This window comes from Physella acuta, unplaced genomic scaffold (genome assembly GCF_028476545.2).
Source record: "Physella acuta isolate Inbredline_101_S28 unplaced genomic scaffold, ASM2847654v3 ptg000197l, whole genome shotgun sequence".
Lineage (NCBI taxonomy): Eukaryota > Metazoa > Mollusca > Gastropoda > Physidae > Physella > Physella acuta.
The window spans coordinates 442,362-461,100 of NW_026731716.1; the positions used below are offsets into that span (position 1 = coordinate 442,362).

General features: G+C 39.8%; 1 protein-coding gene across 2 annotated transcripts in view; it reads left to right on the top strand.

Moving 5' to 3' along the window:
- Positions 1-18,739, top strand: part of LOC131936974 (uncharacterized) — an 86,656-nt gene that overhangs the window by 651 nt on the left and 67,266 nt on the right. The gene's annotated exons all lie outside the window — the stretch shown is intronic.

The following is an 18,739-nucleotide window of genomic DNA, read 5'->3' on the forward strand; positions in this document are numbered from 1 at the left end:
GTCTTAAGTTTTCACTGAATTTTTTTTTTTTCAAACACTATTACATTTTCAGATATTTCTTTAAAATAATAAGCTAACAAAACACCTAACATATTATTTTAATTTATGGCGTCAAAAATACGTTGATTTAAACGTAAATCATTACGTTGTAAACAAATGTAAACAAAACGCCAGTAGCTGTATGTGTAGACTTCTAAAGTCATGTGATGATGATGGTTAGGCTAACACCGAACTAGACTTAAAAAAAAGACACAGTCCGTGCTTGAAGGTTTGGTCATAATTTGATCGATCCTTGCCTCTGGGGTGACACTTCAATTTTAAAACTGGAATAGGATTTAATGTAATACCAAGTTCCACAACTACACAAAATTGTCACAAGTATTTAAACGTTGTGTACGCGACTAAATACCACAACAACATGGACAGAGTCCTATGTTTTTAGACTTTGTGTTAGTGACTTTATGTCTAGACTTCTTAAGCTTGTAGCCAAAGATAAACATACCCTAGTGTTACTTGCTTAATGCCAAGGCATCGATTATTATTATCGATAAACGACACACTTGCTAAGCGGATTATTACTACCAGCTTCGTTTTAAAATGTGGAAGAAAAAATTAAGTTCTAAAGTTAATTAATTACACAGTAGAGATAATATGGGAAGAAGTAAAATGGAAAAGAACAGTTCAATATTTCTTCATAAATGATGAAGGTTACTCTATGAATCGATGCTATACATCAAGCAATGTTACTCTATGAATCGATACCATATATCAAGCTAGGTTACTCTATGAATCGATACCATACAACAAGCAAGGATACTCCATGAATCGATACTAATTAAATATTGTTACAATTATGCATTCAATTATCTTCGTGATAGCTGCGATACAATGTCGCATCAATATTTATAAGTCTAAAAACGCCCGAGCCATTATGTTATGAGATGATTGGAGTTAATGCCGAAGAGGCCTAAAACAAAGGCTTGAAATATGCGCATAATGAACGATCATTATGGAAGTGGACATATATTGAACTGAGGAGCGTCGAGACATAAATATACAACATCGACTGTTGGAGTTATACTGTCGAAATTTTATTTTGAATCTCGGTTGTTTAATCTCAGTTGATGAATTGTGTGCTGAATATTATCTGTTGAATATTAAGTGTTGAAACTCAGCCAAAGCTATAATACCATAATACCAGTGTTTCTTATAGACTTTTTTCTCTGGGGGGGGGGGTGGGGGGGGGGGGGGGTTAAATACCGATAAGTATATTTAATCTCCACCTCCCCCCCCCCCCCCCCATTTTTAATACTTCTTTTAGAGACGTGCACAGACTGGCAAAATTCACCACAAACCTGAATCAGTCATAACATCCACCCCACAACACTTTAATCAGTCATAACATTCGTCACACAACACTTTAATCAGTCATAACATCCACCCTACAACACTTTAATCAGTCATAACATCCACCCTACAACACTTTAATCAGTCATAACATCCACCCTACAACACTTTAATCAGTCATAACATCCACCCCACAACACTTTAATCAGTCATAACATCCACCCCACAACACTTTAATCAGTCATAACCCATCCCACAACACTTTAATCAGTCATAACCCATCCCACAACACTTTAATCAGTCATAACATCCACCCTACAACACTTTAATCAGTCATAACATCCACCCCACAACACTTTAATCAGTCATAACATCCACCCCACAACACTTTAATCAGTCATAACATCCATCCCACAACACTTTAATCAGTCATAACATCCATCCCACAACACTTTAATCAGTCATAACATCCACCCCACAACACTTTAATCAGTCATAACATCCACCCCACAACACTTTAATCAGTCATAACATCCACCCCACAACACTTTAATCAGTCATAACATCCATCCCACAACACTTTAATCAGTCATAACATCCACCCCACAACACTTTAATCAGTCATAACATCCATCACTCAACACTTTAATCAGCCATAACATCCACCCCCACAACACTTTAATCAGTCATAACATCCATCCCACAACACTTTAATCAGTCATAACATCCATCCCACAACACTTTAATCAGTCATAACATCCACCCCACAACACTTTAATCAGTCATAACATCCATCCCACAACACTTTAATCAGTCATAACATCCATCCCACAACACTTTAATCAGTCATAACATCCACCCCACAACACTTTAATCAGTCATAACATCCACCCCACAACACTTTAATCAGTCATAACATCCACCCCACAACACTTTAATCAGTCATAACATCCATCCCACAACACTTTAATCAGTCATAACATCCACCCCACAACACTTTAATCAGTCATAACATCCATCACTCAACACTTTAATCAGCCATAACACCCCCCCACCCCCACAGCCCCACAGTCGTAAAATCCACCCACCAAGACCAAACTCCTAACACCCACCCACAATGCCACAATCAGCGAAGACAACCCTCCCAGACTAACCCGACCCGACCTATCCGTGCATCTCTTTATCGATGCAAGTTTTTTATAACTCGTCGAGAATTGTTTGGAAATCTGACGTCCTGCTTTAAAAATAGGCTGTTTTATTGGCGTTCTAAAAATAGATTAATGCTACGTAATTATTTCCTATCGTATTTCAAAGTAAGTTCAGACTTAATGGTACGAGGGGGTACACATAATGTGTTGCTATTAAAGATGGCGGTACGTCGAACACAAACGCACGTAATTGTTAGTCGAGAAGAAACATTTCTTTCACAATTGCTAGCACTATACAAGACGGAGATGCTGCATATTGGAATAGTTGTAACTAGCGTTGTGTGTGTGTAGGGGGTGGGGTGTTGGGGTTACGAACATAAATTATGAATGAAGTGGTCAAAATAATTTTCAGAACGATTTTTACGAATTCTTTGTCTATAGGACCACTTACCCAAAACGACGGTATCACTAATGATGATACCTAAACGCTAACACCTTCGACTTTGTCTTAAACTTAGAGGGTAGTGTTGTAATGTGCACCAATCTAGCATTTATTTGATTGAACTAAGGATAGGATAGAACATTAAAGATGTCTTAGAGGCTACCGTACATCAGGAGTATCGTTTCTAAAACTTTTCGTTAGATCGATACGGCTTGGCCCGCTCATGCCCAGTTATGTGATGACAAGCTCTCTAGTGGCAAAACAATCGTTAATAATTCATTGTGGGTTTTTTAAGTAGTCGATTATCACTGGTGAGCGACGACACCGATCCGATATTTTTGTATTGTCAGTTAGTTGCGCCCTTATCTGGTTCATGGTTTCTATCCACCAACCACCACCCACGAGAATATTATCCCCTCCCCCTATATTTGAGACACCCTTTTCCCAATAGTTACAGTCCCATCGCCCCCTACCTATTTCTGTTACTGCCAAGAAAAACAACCGAGCTGTCTTGGACGCCCCACCTCCCAGAACAATTTGTTACGTTTTTTAACAGGAGTTGAAACGTGTCATCATCTTTGCAGCCTCTTGTTCAGTATTTTAGTTCATGCAGTGACCTGGTTAGACGTAGCAAGAGATGATTAGTGCGTGATACCAATAAAAACTTAACCTAACTAAACATAACCACATAAGCTTTTATGCCTGAAAGCCTGATTATTAAAAAAGTACCTCCTACAGTAATAAATAAATTAAAAAGTGTCTAATCCTATAAGTCCCCCGATGTAATTATTTCTTGTTTATGAATCGTCCCAGTGGTGAGTTCTGTCCCCTGAATTATTTATTCCGATATATTGGGTTAGTGGAAGAACAGTAACCCACCGCGAAGATAAAAGAAGAGTTATGTTTTCCTGTGCTCCGCGGATAGAGACAAAACATAATTATTTCATTGTCCAGGAGCGGGTGGGGAATGGGGGGGGGGGGGGGGGGGGGGAGAGAGGGTAGAGAATGTCAACATCATACGTCTTCGGGCAGTGAAAACTGTTGGACGCCAGAGTTGTACTCTCTGAAGCTCGTCTGTTAATTGAAGTCACCCCCGTCAGCGCCAGCCTAATTGAATTTGTCTCTGGCTTTCAAACGTACTTCTCCAGGTATTATAACTACGTTTAAAGGATAGAAAACCCAATCTCTATGATTGTAATGTTATCTGCTTACAATAGGCTGTACTTGTGTGGGGTGAAGGCAGGGGTGGAGTGCACTGACCGGATGTTGTGGAGCAGGGGTGGAGTGCACTGACCGGATGTTGTGGGGCAGGGGTGGAGTGCACTGACCAGATGTTTTGGGGCAGGGGTGGAGTGCACTGACCAGATGTTGTGGGGCAGGGATGGAGTGCACTGACCGGATGTTGTGGGGCAGGGATGGAGTGCACTGACCGGATGTTGTGGGGCAGGGATGGAGTGCACTGACCGGATGTTGTGGGGCAGGGCAGGGGTGGAGTGCACTGACCGGATGTTGTGGGGCAGGGGTGTAGTGCACTGAGTGGATGTTGTGGGGCAGGGGTGGAGTGCACTGACCGGATGTTGTGGGGCAGGGGTGGAGTGCACTGACCGAATGTTATGGGGCAGGGGTGGAATGCACTGACCAGATGTTGTGGGGCAGGGGCGGTGTTCACTGACCGGATGTTGTGGGGCAGAGGCGAAGTGCACTGACTGGATGTTGTGGGGCAGGGGCGAAGTGCACTGACTGGATATTGTGGGGCAGGGGCGAAGTGCACTGACTGGATGTTGTGGGGCAGGGGCGAAATGCACTGACTGGATGTTGTGGGGCAGGGGTGTAGTGCACTGACCGGATGTTGTGGGGCAGGGGCGAAATGCACTGACTGGATGTTGTGGGGCAGGGGCGAAATGCACTGACTGGATGTTGTGGGGCAGGGGCGAAATGCACTGACTGGATGTTGTGGGGCAGGGGTGTAGTGCACTGACCGGATGTTGTGGGGCAGGGGCGGGGGCGAAGTGCACTGACTGGATATTACTTTTGCTACAGAGAGATCAGAAGAGGGGAGGCTACACACGGAAATAAATTTTAGTCTAAGGTTTAGGGTTTTGAGTTAACTGGGGAGAGAGGTAACTGAGGTGAGATTTGAGGTAACGGAGGTATCACTGACCTAACTCAGGTACCAGGCACCATCGACCTACTTGTGGTGCTAGTAGGTTGATTTCTCCCCCCCCCCCCCCACACCCAAACCTCCAGCCAAACAACCAAAGAAAACAGAAAGTTTTCTATTTTTTTTAAACCTATGTTTGACATCGCATCGTCAAAAACCGTTCGTCTGTTATTATAAGCTATTCTTAACTGTAGAAAAGCGTACCAATGTGTTCCAGCAGTTTTAGACTAACTCGGGTACTAGCAAGCCTGGCAGGGTAGCCAGACCAAGGGGGACCCCAGCTGATAGAAGTTCTTTGTACAAATAAAAAGGACAAATGGCAATTTAAATGTGTTTAGCTGAATTCAAATTTTTCCAGTGAACTAGTTCATGGAGAAATGCTTGTAAACAATTGCTACGTCTTCATTTATTTGGGTTAGTCGTATTATTTAACCTGTTCTTTACAAACTATTTACAACTATAAAACAAAATCCCCCCCCCCCCCCCCCACCCGCACCAGTACGTCTGCAAACATCGGGAACTTCTTGAGTCAGAATTGAAAGCCACTTGAGACAATTTAAATTCCCCCGCCGCCATTTTTTTTTTACTGTTGGCATTTTTTAAAATTTGAATCATCTCTCCCCAGATTAACGTTCCTGTGGAGATTAAACAAAGGCTCTGGAATGTAATTCTAGTTTTCCTTGTAACGTCGTTACATGTAGATTAACCAAAAATTTGGTGATCCGTGTGACTGTGTGACCTAATAACCAAGGTGACGCCCTTGACATAATCGGAAAGAAATTTCGCCTGTGACCAAAATCACGACGTAACGCCCCTGATATAAATGGGGAAAAATTTGCCTGTGACCAAAATCACGACGTAACGCCCCTGATATAAATGGGAAAAATTTGCCTGTGACCAAAATCACGACGTAACGCCCCTGATATAAGTGGGAAAAAATTTGCCTGTGACCAAAATCACGACGTAACGTCCCTGATATAAATGGGAAAAATTTGCCTGTGACCAAAATCACGACGTAACGCACCTGATATAAGTGGGGAAACATTTTCCTGTGACCAAAATCACGACGTAACGCCCCTGATATAAATGGGAAAAATTTGCCTGTGACCAAAATCACGACGTAACGCCCCGATATAAGTGGGAAGAAAATTCGCCTGTGACCAAAATCACGACGTAACGCCCCTGATATAAGTGGGAAGAAAATTCGCCTGTGACCAAAATCACGAAGTAACGCCCCTGATATAAGTGGGAAGAAAATTTTCCTGTGACCAAAATCACGACGTAACGCCCCTGATATAAGTGGGAAGAAAATTTTCCTGTGACCAAAATCACGACGTGACGCCCCTGATATAAGTGGGAAGAAAATTTTCCTGTGACCAAAATCACGACGTAACGCCCCTGATATAAGTGGGAAGAAAATTTTCCTGTGACCAAAATCACGACGTAACGCCCCTGATATAAGTGGGAAGAAAATTCTCATTGCAAATAACCAAGACTGATGGGGCGACACCAATGAAGGTTATTGATTTGAAACGTGATCTCCATGAGTGTGTGGGTGGGGGGTGTCCGGGGTGGGGGGGTCTATTGTGTGGCGGTGGGATAAAAAAGATTACCATCACCCTCGTGCTTGACGTACATTGTACCCGGGTTTTTTATATGGCCGATGGCAAATATTTGTAGTCTAGGGAGAGGAGGGGGGTTAGGATACGTGGTCAATTTTTTATACCAGGACTAGTTTGTTGGGCAATCGGATTTTCCCGTTGCTATTTATATCTCGGGAAATGTAGAGGATTCTATTTCTGACATTTCCCAATAAGAATGTTTTCTCATTAAATCTTAGCCATAACCACGGGGCATCATAAATGCAACTCCAACTTTCTAAAGACAGCGAGTTGGAAAAAAATTGAATCAGTCCTGGATCTCCAAAAATGATGAGAAGGGGCTGAGAAAAAAGTCAAAACAGCCAGTCTTTGGGTGCCAGTTTATACTTCGTAGTTTGGAGGCTTACAGAACGTATTCTAAAAGGAATTCTTCAAAATTAAGCTTTGAGAATTCTAATTTAATCTGGGACAAAGACACAACATTTCAAGACAATGCTCGCCTTCGCTTGTATACAATAGTTAGCCTTACAATTTAAATCAATGGAGCAAAAAAGACATTAAATAATTGACGAGCTCACGGAAACATGCGGGAATAAAAACAAAGACTTTTAAAACTCTAGTCCTCGTTTTCCGTAAATATTCCAATTTTCAAACTCTTAAAAACATGTTGCAGTTTTGAAACAGAATATATTTGAATTTGCAGTTTTTAATAGAATATTCAAATTTTCAAACAATATACAAATAAAAATGATCTACAGTTTTTAATCGAATATTCAAATTTAAAAAAAAAAAAATTAGCGGCCGTTTTTATTAAATATTTAAATGTTCAAACAATTAAAACCTGCTGCGGTTTTTACAAGTAGAATGAAATTCAAATATAATTAACGTTGTCTTTAGCCTGTCGTGCTAATATCGTCGGTCTTTCGTGGTCAATCTTAGTGGGGTCAGATGGGTCTTTGGTGGTCCATCTTAGTGGGGTCAGATGGGTCTTTGGTGGTCCATCTTAGTGGGGCCAGATGGGTCTTTGGTGGTCCATCTTAGTGGGGCCAGATGGGTCTTTGGTGGTCCATCTTAGTGGGGTCAGATGGGTCTTTGGTGGTCAATCTTAGTGGGGCCAGATTGGTCTTTGGATGACCGTTCTAAGAGCGTTCGACCTTTGTCTTAAATGGATTTTAGCTAGTCGTTTGAAGAGGGCCAAAAGTTAAAGCCATCAAACGATTTAGCCGTTTACATTTGATTTAGAACGACGATTAAAACGTGGCTTCTTGGCCTAACTTGGGTCATATATTGAAACATGAGATACACCTTTCATAAAAGTTTAATAAAATAGTTCTTTTGCCTTGACTGCATATCTTAAAGACTTCCCGACTTCTGGTGTTGAATATGACTTTTAGCGGGCTCCTATACTGATCCTACTATTAAAGATTTCTTCCCTCAGTACAATAGAGTCGCCGCCCTCAAGGGAAATACTCCCCCCCCCCCCCCTCCTATCATTGGTTTCACTTTAGTGCCAACGGATCTGTTACTGGTCACGTGGGGCTTACGTCATCGGAATTTTTAATGAGCATTGACACGTGATATTATGATCGAATGGTTGACGCCATGCAAGTCATCAATTCAAAATCAGCGTCAAAAAACTTCGCATTTTTAAATTTTAAAATGACGACCTGTACTTTTATGAAAATATCCGCATTGCGATATCTGACACCTATGGTGTAAATGTCAACGTGATTTTTACGTTGATAATGTAAAATCTATTTCAACGCATTTTTTAAATTAAATTGTTGCTTCATAATTTGTGCTTAACTTTTTAAAATTCAGGTATTTGTTTTAAATGTTGACGTTGTTTGTTCATATGTTGACAGTGTGTTGCAAATGTCCCTTTGTGTTGTTCCCGTGTGTTGCCGGGTGTCCCCTTGTATTTCCTGAATTGACTAAGCTTTGCGACAGGCCCAAATCAACCCTACCCTCGACCGACCCCGCGTCCTCCCTCCCCCCCCCCCTCTCAAGTTGACAGGTCACCCCAGCTCAGCCTAGACATTGATCTAATCGTTTTGTGCATGGAGCAGCTGAATCACTTCGGTCTGACGGGCCAGAAAAAAAAATTGCCTTTTTGTTCCCGCCTACAGAGAACTGTTTTTTGCGCCTGTTTTTGTTGCTGGAATCTTAAAAGGCTAAATTAAAAATAAGAATTTAAGCAGTAATGATTTGCTTGATCGGCTGGGTGAAACTCGCGGTTGCTTAACAAAAAGCCACAATGAATCAACAAAGTATTTACAGCCCGGGCTCCCCCCCCCCCCGAACGAAATGGAATTTTATATAGAAAATACATAACTCTTAACAGTGTCCGCCCTTCCCCCCCCCCCCCCCCACGGAGAAAAAAAAGTCTGGAAGAAACACTGAACCATCTGGGAGAGAAAATTACAAAATAAAAACAACTGAACTGCCTTGTGGTTTGATCTTGGACGCACATGGGCCCATGGAAGCAAATCTAAAAAGAAAAGCAGGCTGAAATCGCAGAATTTGCGTGTTTGGCGCATAACACATTAACAGGTTGACACGCAATACTTAATTGTATTAAAGGAAATGAAATCCTTCATAAGAATTAAGAACGAAGGAAAAAGAAGGAAAACAACATTGGAGGATGTAGTAGATACGTGATTTAGATGATAATAGGTTAAGTAAAACAACGAACACAAATCACATTTCTAGTGAAGTAATCAGCGAGCAGCCAGCAGCAAAAAACAGAAAAAATAAATGTGCGTCAAAAGTTTACAATGCTTCTGATGTTCTTTACATAAAAAATAATAATTTTATATAGAATTTTTTAACTGCAGTAATTGGACATGTAAAAAATAATAGTGTCTGATTCGAAATCTACCGTTTTTTAAAAATAATCAGTAAAACTAAAGTTGATATCAAATTATCAAACATGGAATAGGTAACATTAGACATAAAATATGTTATAAATGTATTTTATTAGAAGTTCCAAAACAATTGATGTATATATTTACAAGTTTGTTACCTAACGCTAATAAAATTGGTTAGAAAATAGAAAGTTATTTTCTCAATATATTTTACATTTTATACTCCGATTTCGTACTCGTATTTTTGTTTTTTAATGAAAGCTGATCGGCCTGTTATTGCAGTAATATATGTAGGTCATACAGTCGCTTTCACTATTCTGCTCCTGTTTTAGTGTGTAAACTTACCTGCCGGCTACTGTCCGAGCATCATTAAGGCCGTCCATTGCTAGAGGTCGCAATATTCCCAATAAACCATACTATCGCTAACCTACAGCGCCCAAGATGACCGTGACATCAACGTCCCTCGGTAATTGACACCATCAACCAACACACGATAAACACTGGCGCTGTTGTAAACACTGTTAGAACAGCAACCATTTTGTACACACTTGACTGTGACAATTGATAGACCGTCGATATTATTTACTCACAAACCATGAGAACATCTAATATTATTGTTTACATAAAAAACGTTAAGTCTGACCGTATAAACTGTCCTTGTTTATTTATTGTTGAGAGTATACATATACACACACATGTATACGTGTTTATATATATATATATATATTATACATTATATATATATTATATAATATATATATATATATTTAAAATATATATAAAATATATAAATATAATATATATATATATATATATATTATATATTATATATATATATATATATATATATATATATATATATATATATATATATATATATATAATTATATATAATATGTATAATGTCAAAATAAAATTAGCTAAAATAATTAATGCTGAAATCGATGACTCCATACACGAGGATGAGTTATTAAAATAGTCAGATGGATCTCGATGAACAATGGTGTACATTTTCTGTACAATTTCCGGTACACTCTTGTACACTCCTGCACAATTCTGTAAACTGCTGCACTCTGCTGTAATCTGCTGCTCACAGATCGAATTCTCAAAATGTGCGGGCCAGGTGTATTAAAAGGCCAGCATCCTCGCTCCATTAGTGCCTGGCTAAATGGGATGTCACAGAGATGGGGGGGGAGGGAAGGTGATCAGATCAATAAAACGGTGGATGTAACCAGTCCACAAAATCGATGGGTGGCTTCCATTTGTTTCTTGTCCATCAGACGTAAGATCTTTTATTGCTACAGCCCCGCCCCCTCACTTGACGACCATGAACGTCTTCTCCCAAAGTGGAGGTATGCAAATGTTTGTCCGCTCACTTGCCTACACGGTCCATTTCTGATTCTATTGATCCATTGTCAATGGCGTCGTGCTTGCGAGAGGCATTTGTATATATATATATATATATATAGATATATATATATATATATATATATATATATATATATAATATATATTATATAATATAATATGTCTGTGTGTGTGTATGTGTGTGCGTGTGTTTAAGTAGCAAGTTCGTTTTGACCCAGGGTACTACCATTAATTGATTTATAAGAAACACCACGTCCATATGTTTATGATTTGTTGCTGATTATAGTGATAGTTTTATCAAAACTAACATCCCATAGCTGCCATTTCAAACCACATTCCACATGTCAGCCGTCATAGACCACATTCACACAACTGCCATTAAAACCTCTCCACACAGCTTTCATGAATAAGACATCGAAGAGACAAAAGGAAGATGGATTCCTCTGAGACATATGTTTCCGCAAAAGTTTGTTAATGTTTACAGTTTGTTATCCGCTTAGTTAAAAAAACTTTTATGTGAACAGATGTCCACCCATTTAAGTTTATCTATCCCATATTTACATAACTAATATACTGTATCATGTATAAGTATCGCTAAACACTATCTCCTCAGGAGTCGACCTCTGTTTACACCAAACTCCAATCAGAATTGTGCAGTTTGCTAATCGGTTCAACGTGCTACAGAAATATTCCATGAACAATGTTTCTGATTGTTCGCGTGAATATTGATTAATTCAATGTTATGTTGTAAGCTAGAGGGGTAATCGAATGAATCTGATTGAATTATGTGTTATGTAAGCATGGCTTTTTTACGTGTTGGGAACTTGTGCGTGCTCTCCCTTGTGAGATGTCCCTGCTTGTTGAATTTGCAGCCCCTGCTTGCGAGTGATCTCCCTGTTTGATGAATTTTATGTGTGAGTGATCTCCCTTTTTTATAAAATGATTGTGTGAGTAATCTCCCTTTTTTTATGAATTTATATGTGAGTGATCTCCCTGTTTGATGAATATTTATTGTGTGAGTGATCTCCCTTTTGATGAATTTATTGTGTGTGTGATCTCCTCTTGATGAAATTATTGTGTGAGTGATCTCCCTTTTTTAATCAAATTATTGTAGTGAGTGATCTCCCTGTTGAAATTATTATGTGAGTGAATCTCCTTGTTGAATTTATTATGTCACCCAACCAGCCCATGATGTCCCCAATTCCCTGACGGTTAGTTGCAGCCACGCAAAGTACACACACTTCTATGGGGGGAGGGGTGGAGAGGGGGTGGACTGTCCTGAGAGAGGTTTTAATCTGATTACAGGGAACAACGGCACTGTGATAGAGTTAGGTGAACACGATAACACGGTGCATATGTGGCCGCTACCCACCCCCTCTCACATCTACGCCTCTTTAAAAAGGTTTTTATTTTTTGGGGGGGATGACTTTGGTGGGGAAAATTTAAAGTCCGAAAATCTGATTCTATTTGACGCGACTGTTGTCCCTTTACTTTGGACAACAGTGGTGGTTATAATGACAGTTCCGGGGGGGGGGGGGGGGGGGGGGGGGTTGGGCAGATAAAAAAAACTTTGTGGTATGTATGGCTTGTAGTAACGCCATGTCTACAATGAGATCAACGGACGCTTTGAGTGCAGGAAACCGCATAAGGGCACAATTAAAAGACACAATGCCGTACATAGTGTCGGGCAGAGAGTGATAGTGATCCTTTTTAAAACAATTCACGTGACAAACTTATGAACCTAAAACGTTTTTACCTTTAAAAAAAAATGTCTTTCACATTTAGCGCTACGAGATTTTCTAGTAACTGCTGAACCATAGGGAACTAATTGAGTTCTTGAATGGCGTCCTTAATGTAGTGGCGAATTGGTCTAGACTGGACCCGCGGGGGGGGGGGCGGTAAATTACTAGAACGGTGGATCATCTTCAGAGGGGGGCGGGGAGGGGGGGGGAGAATGGAGCTCTGAGGGATGTATCCACTACTCAAACTACGTCTGTAGCTTCCGGCGTTTTCTGATTGGTCAACTGGCTGCTCATTGGCTAATCTTAGGGGTCTCTGTTCTTTCCAGTTTCCGGTGTGAGTTTGGACCTCGATTGATCAGGATAACTAGAACGCAATAATTCGCTTAGCAGGCGTAGATTGAGCGCCAAAATCAGCATTAGCAGGCGTAGATTGAGCGCCAAAATCAGCATTAGTAGGTGTGGGTTTTAGCGCCAAAATCAGCATCTGTAGGCGTAGTTTAACTCAAGCAAACATATCAAATTTACGACACTTTAAAATGTACATCAAAGCAAACACACTTCACATCAAACTTACACATGATTTGTTTATGCATTTCAATTCTATTTGTCGAGTGGGTAGCAGCTAAGATACGTGTTAATTAAAGTATTTAACCAGTAGCGTACGCAGGGGGGAGCAGGGGGAGCGGCCGCTCCCCCTCTGGCCATTTTCATCAAAGTGGCGCCTTTTGGAAACTTTTTAAAGTTTTAAACAATAATATTTGTTAAAAAAATATTTTTGGTCGGCACATCTATGTAAATCAACAAGATTTCTTTTCATGCAGCAATTAAGCATTATTGTACTAGTCTAGCAGTGTCTACGTTTTACAACACGTATTAACAGCTGCATCAGTTTGCCATTCTAAAAAATAACCATTACGATGCATTGCAATGTTTAAAAAAAACCTTTACGAGTAGTAACACTTGGCAAGAGGGGTGTTAAGTTTAAGGCAACTGTATAATGTATTGCTTACGAATAATTGAATTAGAAAAATGTTATACATAAAAATTTCATAAAAAACGTTTTAATAACAAGCTTTTATGTAATAATGCACTAAAAAGTAGAAAATAAAGTATAGACTACTATTTAAAATAACTATAAAGAAAAGCGTGGGTCACTTTAGTATCTATTGGATACCTTTACTAATGTTAAGGAAGACACCCACGCTTTTCTTTATAGTTATTTAAATAGTAGTCTATAATTTATTTTCTACTTTTTAGTGCATTATTACATAAAAGCTTGTTATTAAAACGTTTTTATGAATTTTTTTTTCAGTACTTTACATGTTTTATTTTACAATAGAGTTACATGACTAAAAACCATTGCGCGGCCTACTGAACGTGGTGGCGCAGCTATTGAACGTACCGTGATGGCGCAGCTATTTAAACGTGATTGACGCGTGTGGTATGGTTGGCTAGACATGCCTACTAATTTCGGTCCAAATTTAATTAATTCATAAAAAATTAATTAGGCACCCAATTAAGTCAAATTTAATTTCAGATTGCATTGTCTTCGTGTCTTGACCCACGTTCAAGTGTGAATCGTATCGGTCAAGTAGAACTGTCCGAATTTTCACTCCTGCGTTTCTATCTAGACTGACGACTGACGACAGACAGAGGAAGTGAGTTAAATAAAAGCTTGTAAAAACTTCACACATAATTACTTTATATATGCAGTTTGAATCGTGTGATTAATTTTTAAAAAAAATTGCAATACAGAAACAAAATACAACTGATGTGGCACCTCTATTTAAATTTACTTATGAGCAAACTGCGTAGTGGTGGGGAAATTTTGACAAGGTCAAAAACGTCATCACGATGAAGTAGTAGTATTCTTACAGTTTGGGCGATAGTGATTACGATTACAAATTATATGAAACAGTTACAACCCCCCTCCACCATGGACCCCTCTGTAAAAAAAATATTGTCATAATACCACTTTTACTTATTTAAATCTATTTCTGTAATATATATGTGTGTAATATATATTTGTGTAATATATATGTATGTTTAGAACAATCATCTAAAAACTGACGCTATGTTCACACTGAGTTGGTTATCTCTCCCCCCCCCCCCCCCCCCACACACACCTCACCACCACAATTGTGTAGAGCGACATTAATGTCTCACACCTAGGTAAAATCTGGGTTGGAAAATTGACCTAAAGTGACCGGACAGTGGTGAATGAAGTTGAACCCCCCCCCGCCCCCAACCACCCCGAACTGATCTGTTAAGTACATGTAGAAAAACGCGTAATAATGTACCAAAGTACCATGCCGCCAGAAAATTAGCTTTTTAAACGTAAAACTCTGTGTGATCAATACAGTGATCTAACCCATACCTATCACTATGTTAAAAATTATCTTTAAGAACTCAAAGAAAGCAGTAGTTAATTAGAAAATATATGATCTGAACTAAACCACCGTTATTAAGTTAAACGTAGGCTGTTATTCAATAGGTTTCTATATCATGTTGTTGTTGATTGGGGTTTAAAGTCCGCTTTCAAACTTACATTTATATCGCAGACTGTTTTTTTTTTTTTTTTTTTTTTTTTTTTTTTGGTGGTTAGATATGGTTTTTGTGTATGTACAGTTTAGTTTAATGTGTTTTCCTTTCATTTTTGGATGTGGTTTTTTATTGTGCGGGATTAGTATTTTGTTATTGGGTGAATCTTATTTTATCTTTACAGCTTGTTATATTGTTTCTTCGGTTTTGTGCACATATTTTTTTACCAGGCTAAGCAGAGTGGATGGGGCGTCCATAGCCAGTAATGTTTAGTTGTTAATAATGAGTTTTTGTTTGTCTGGAAGTAGTTGATGAGTTCTTTTCTTTGATTGTTGTATGCTTACAGTGTATTAGGTAGTGGTCTATTTGTGTTTTATTTCATTGCAGGTGTGGCACCATTTCTTTGTGTGAATGAAGGAGGCTGAACCTAGACGCAGCCTTGTAATTTTTTTATTAATGGGTGGCCTTTGGTCTTCTGTAACCTGCAGTCTCCCGTCGGGTGGACGTAGTATGTTGTGGGCGTGCCTACCCTTGTCGCTTGCGTTCCATTTTTGAATCCATTCTTCTTTTATTTGTTTCTTTATAGTAGCCTTCATTTCGGAATAGCCTATTCCCGTTTTCACAATAGCTCTGGATTCCACTCCCTTTTTAGCAGCTTTGTCGGCATTCTCGTTACCTTGTATGCCGATATGGGAGGGAATCCAGATCATTTTGCACCGAGCGACCCCTTTGTTTCCACTCGGAACATTTGTGAAGAATTTCTTCTAACAATGTCCGTCCCTGCAGCATTCTCCCCCTTTTATGGCCTGTAATGCTGACAGGGAGTCTGATAATATGCTGATGCTGGTATGTGGGGTTTGTTGGGGCGTACTCGAGGGCCATAAGGATGGCCGTTAGTTCGGCAGTGAAAATGGAGGCGCCGTCTGTCAACCTAAAGCTTTTGGAGTGGTTGAGGTGGGGGATGTGGAACCCTGCTCCCACTTTCTCGTTTATTTTGGAGCCGTCTGTGTAGATGGTTAGGCTATTGGCTGTTATCCTTTCTATCTCATTTGAAGCCTCAGTACGGGCCATTACTGGGTCCTCTTTTTTATTTATCTGATTGTGCAGGTCTGTGTGTAATGATGGGGATGTCAGTTCCCAGGGGGGGACTATAGGTTTGTGGATGGACTAAGTTTTGATCCGCGATTGAGGTTTGGTTGCAGGATTCCAGTTCCCCCGGTGTTTTCCAGCTGGCGGGGGGGGGGGGGGGGGGGGGCTCCAGTTTTGATCCGCGATTGAGGTTTGGTTGCAGGATTCCAGTTCCCCCGGTGTTTTCCAGCTGGCGGGGGGGGGGGGGGCTGAATTTCCCAATGGGGATTCCCCATTCCCTGGGTAGCACTGGTAGGAAGGCCGCTGAGGTTGGGTGGTTTTGATGTTTTACTTTGGCCTAGTAGTTTAGCCTGAGTTCCTTCCTGCGGAGTGAGAGGGGGATAACTCACAGGAGGACCTCTAGGGCTTCTTTGGAGGTACTACTATTGCAACCGGCAATTATGTTAAGGGCCTGGTTCTGTATTTTGTCGAGGGTTTTTTTTTGTGTAGTTTGAGGCCGAGTCATAGACTATGCTGGCATAGTCTATTTTGCCCCTTACAAAGGATTTGTAGAAAGTTAACAGGCACTCAGTCCTGGCACCCCAGCTGTGACCTATCATATCGAAAAGCGTGTTTTTATACCAACTTTGATTTTAAAACTTTCATTACGCTGTAATACTTTAGCATTTATGATGACGATATATTAAATTCTGATTATAGACAAAAACATTTTGTAAACACGAATAGTGTTAAACAATTTCATTATATTATAAAGTAATTATTTATTTGTTTTGACATTTATAATTAAATGTGTAGATATGTACATATTTATATTAAGATAGTGATTATTTCCCCTATTTCACTTGTCTTAAATAATTTCCCAGGAATTATTATGTAAGAATTTTTTTTTACAAGAATTACAAAACAGATTGTGTTACGTTCATTGTTTTTGGTTGTAGTGTGTATATATATTTTTTTAGATTGATACAATTTTTGTTTTGTCGGCCTACATTGTGTTTTTTTCTTATTTCTTCAGAGTGCTACTTTCAATTTATATTACATCATAGCGAAGTAATGACATACAGCTAGTAATGACATACAGCTAGTAATGATATATATATATATATTTCATATATATTTCATATATAGAACGTGTTAAAAATTCGGCGCCTTTTTTTGCTCTTTTCGCTCCCCCTACAACGAAAACCTGGATACGCCTCTGTATTTAACACTTATTTTAAACTAATGTCGTCAAAAACTAATCTTCTTCTTCTTCTTCGTTCTTAATTGTGAATTATGGTGGAGGATTCAGACAACAAGTCCAACTTCGTGGACAAACCGGACTGTGGTCTCCAGTTTGGCAGGTGCCCCATATAATTTTTCCCTGAGTGGGGTGGGCAGGGGCCAGTGTCTGACTCGCGCCTGGCTATACAAAGTACATTCCTGGAGTACGTGCTCCGTATTTTCCGGGGGCCTTGCCATAAGGGCACATTTCGCCACACCCAACCTTTAGTTTTCTGTGCATGTGTTGATTTAGTCTGTTGTGGCCTGTTCTAAGTCGAAAGATTATGTATTGTTGTTTTCGTGTTAAATTATAATAGACGTCGTCTTTATTGTAGTGAGGGTGTGTGACCACATTTGCGTTTGTTTTTTATTATTCTTTTTATTTCTTTTGGGTGTAGCGAAATTTCCGGTTGTGGTTTCTTTCCCCCAATTTTTGCCAGCTGGTCTGCGATCTCGTTACCCTGGATCTGGCAGTGGCCGGGATCCACTGCAACACAATTCTGCTGCAGGTATTTTTTAGCCTCTCTAGTGCTGTCATAAGTGTTTGAATATAGGACTCTGGATTTTTTAGGGATTGCAGGACTGATTTGGCATCTGTAAGAAATACAATCTGACTATTCGGTGATTCAGGGTGTTCTGTCAAAAACTAATGAAGCCTAAAAATGAAAAATTGTATTTCTATAGTTCCTCCATTGAAAAGACATTCATTGAGCAGCAGATAGATCTATTTATAGCAACACGTGCCTATATTGGCTTGACACGAACTTTGTCACGAAGGGTATAATTGGGGCTAATGCTGCTGACATAAGGGAGTTAATCAGAAGGGACATTATCAGATCAGTAGAGCATTTCCAGCCTGACTTGTCGGCACTTGATTTCATGGCTTAAAGTCTAGAGAAACAGAAAAATCAAATTTAGCTTACTTTTGAAGAAAACCGAGATGGTCGCCAATGAGAGCCTCGTTATTGACAGACATAGATAGACACAGTAAGACATGGGCATATAGGTCAAAATGTTCACGCTAATCACGTTTGTTACATCACCCTCGACTGGATGTTTTATCTTGCACACACCCTCCTTCTCCCCCCCCCCCCCCCCCCCCCCCACATGTGTCATTAATGAATTAAAGATTCAGATCCCCAACCAAACCCACCCCCCACATCCCTTGCT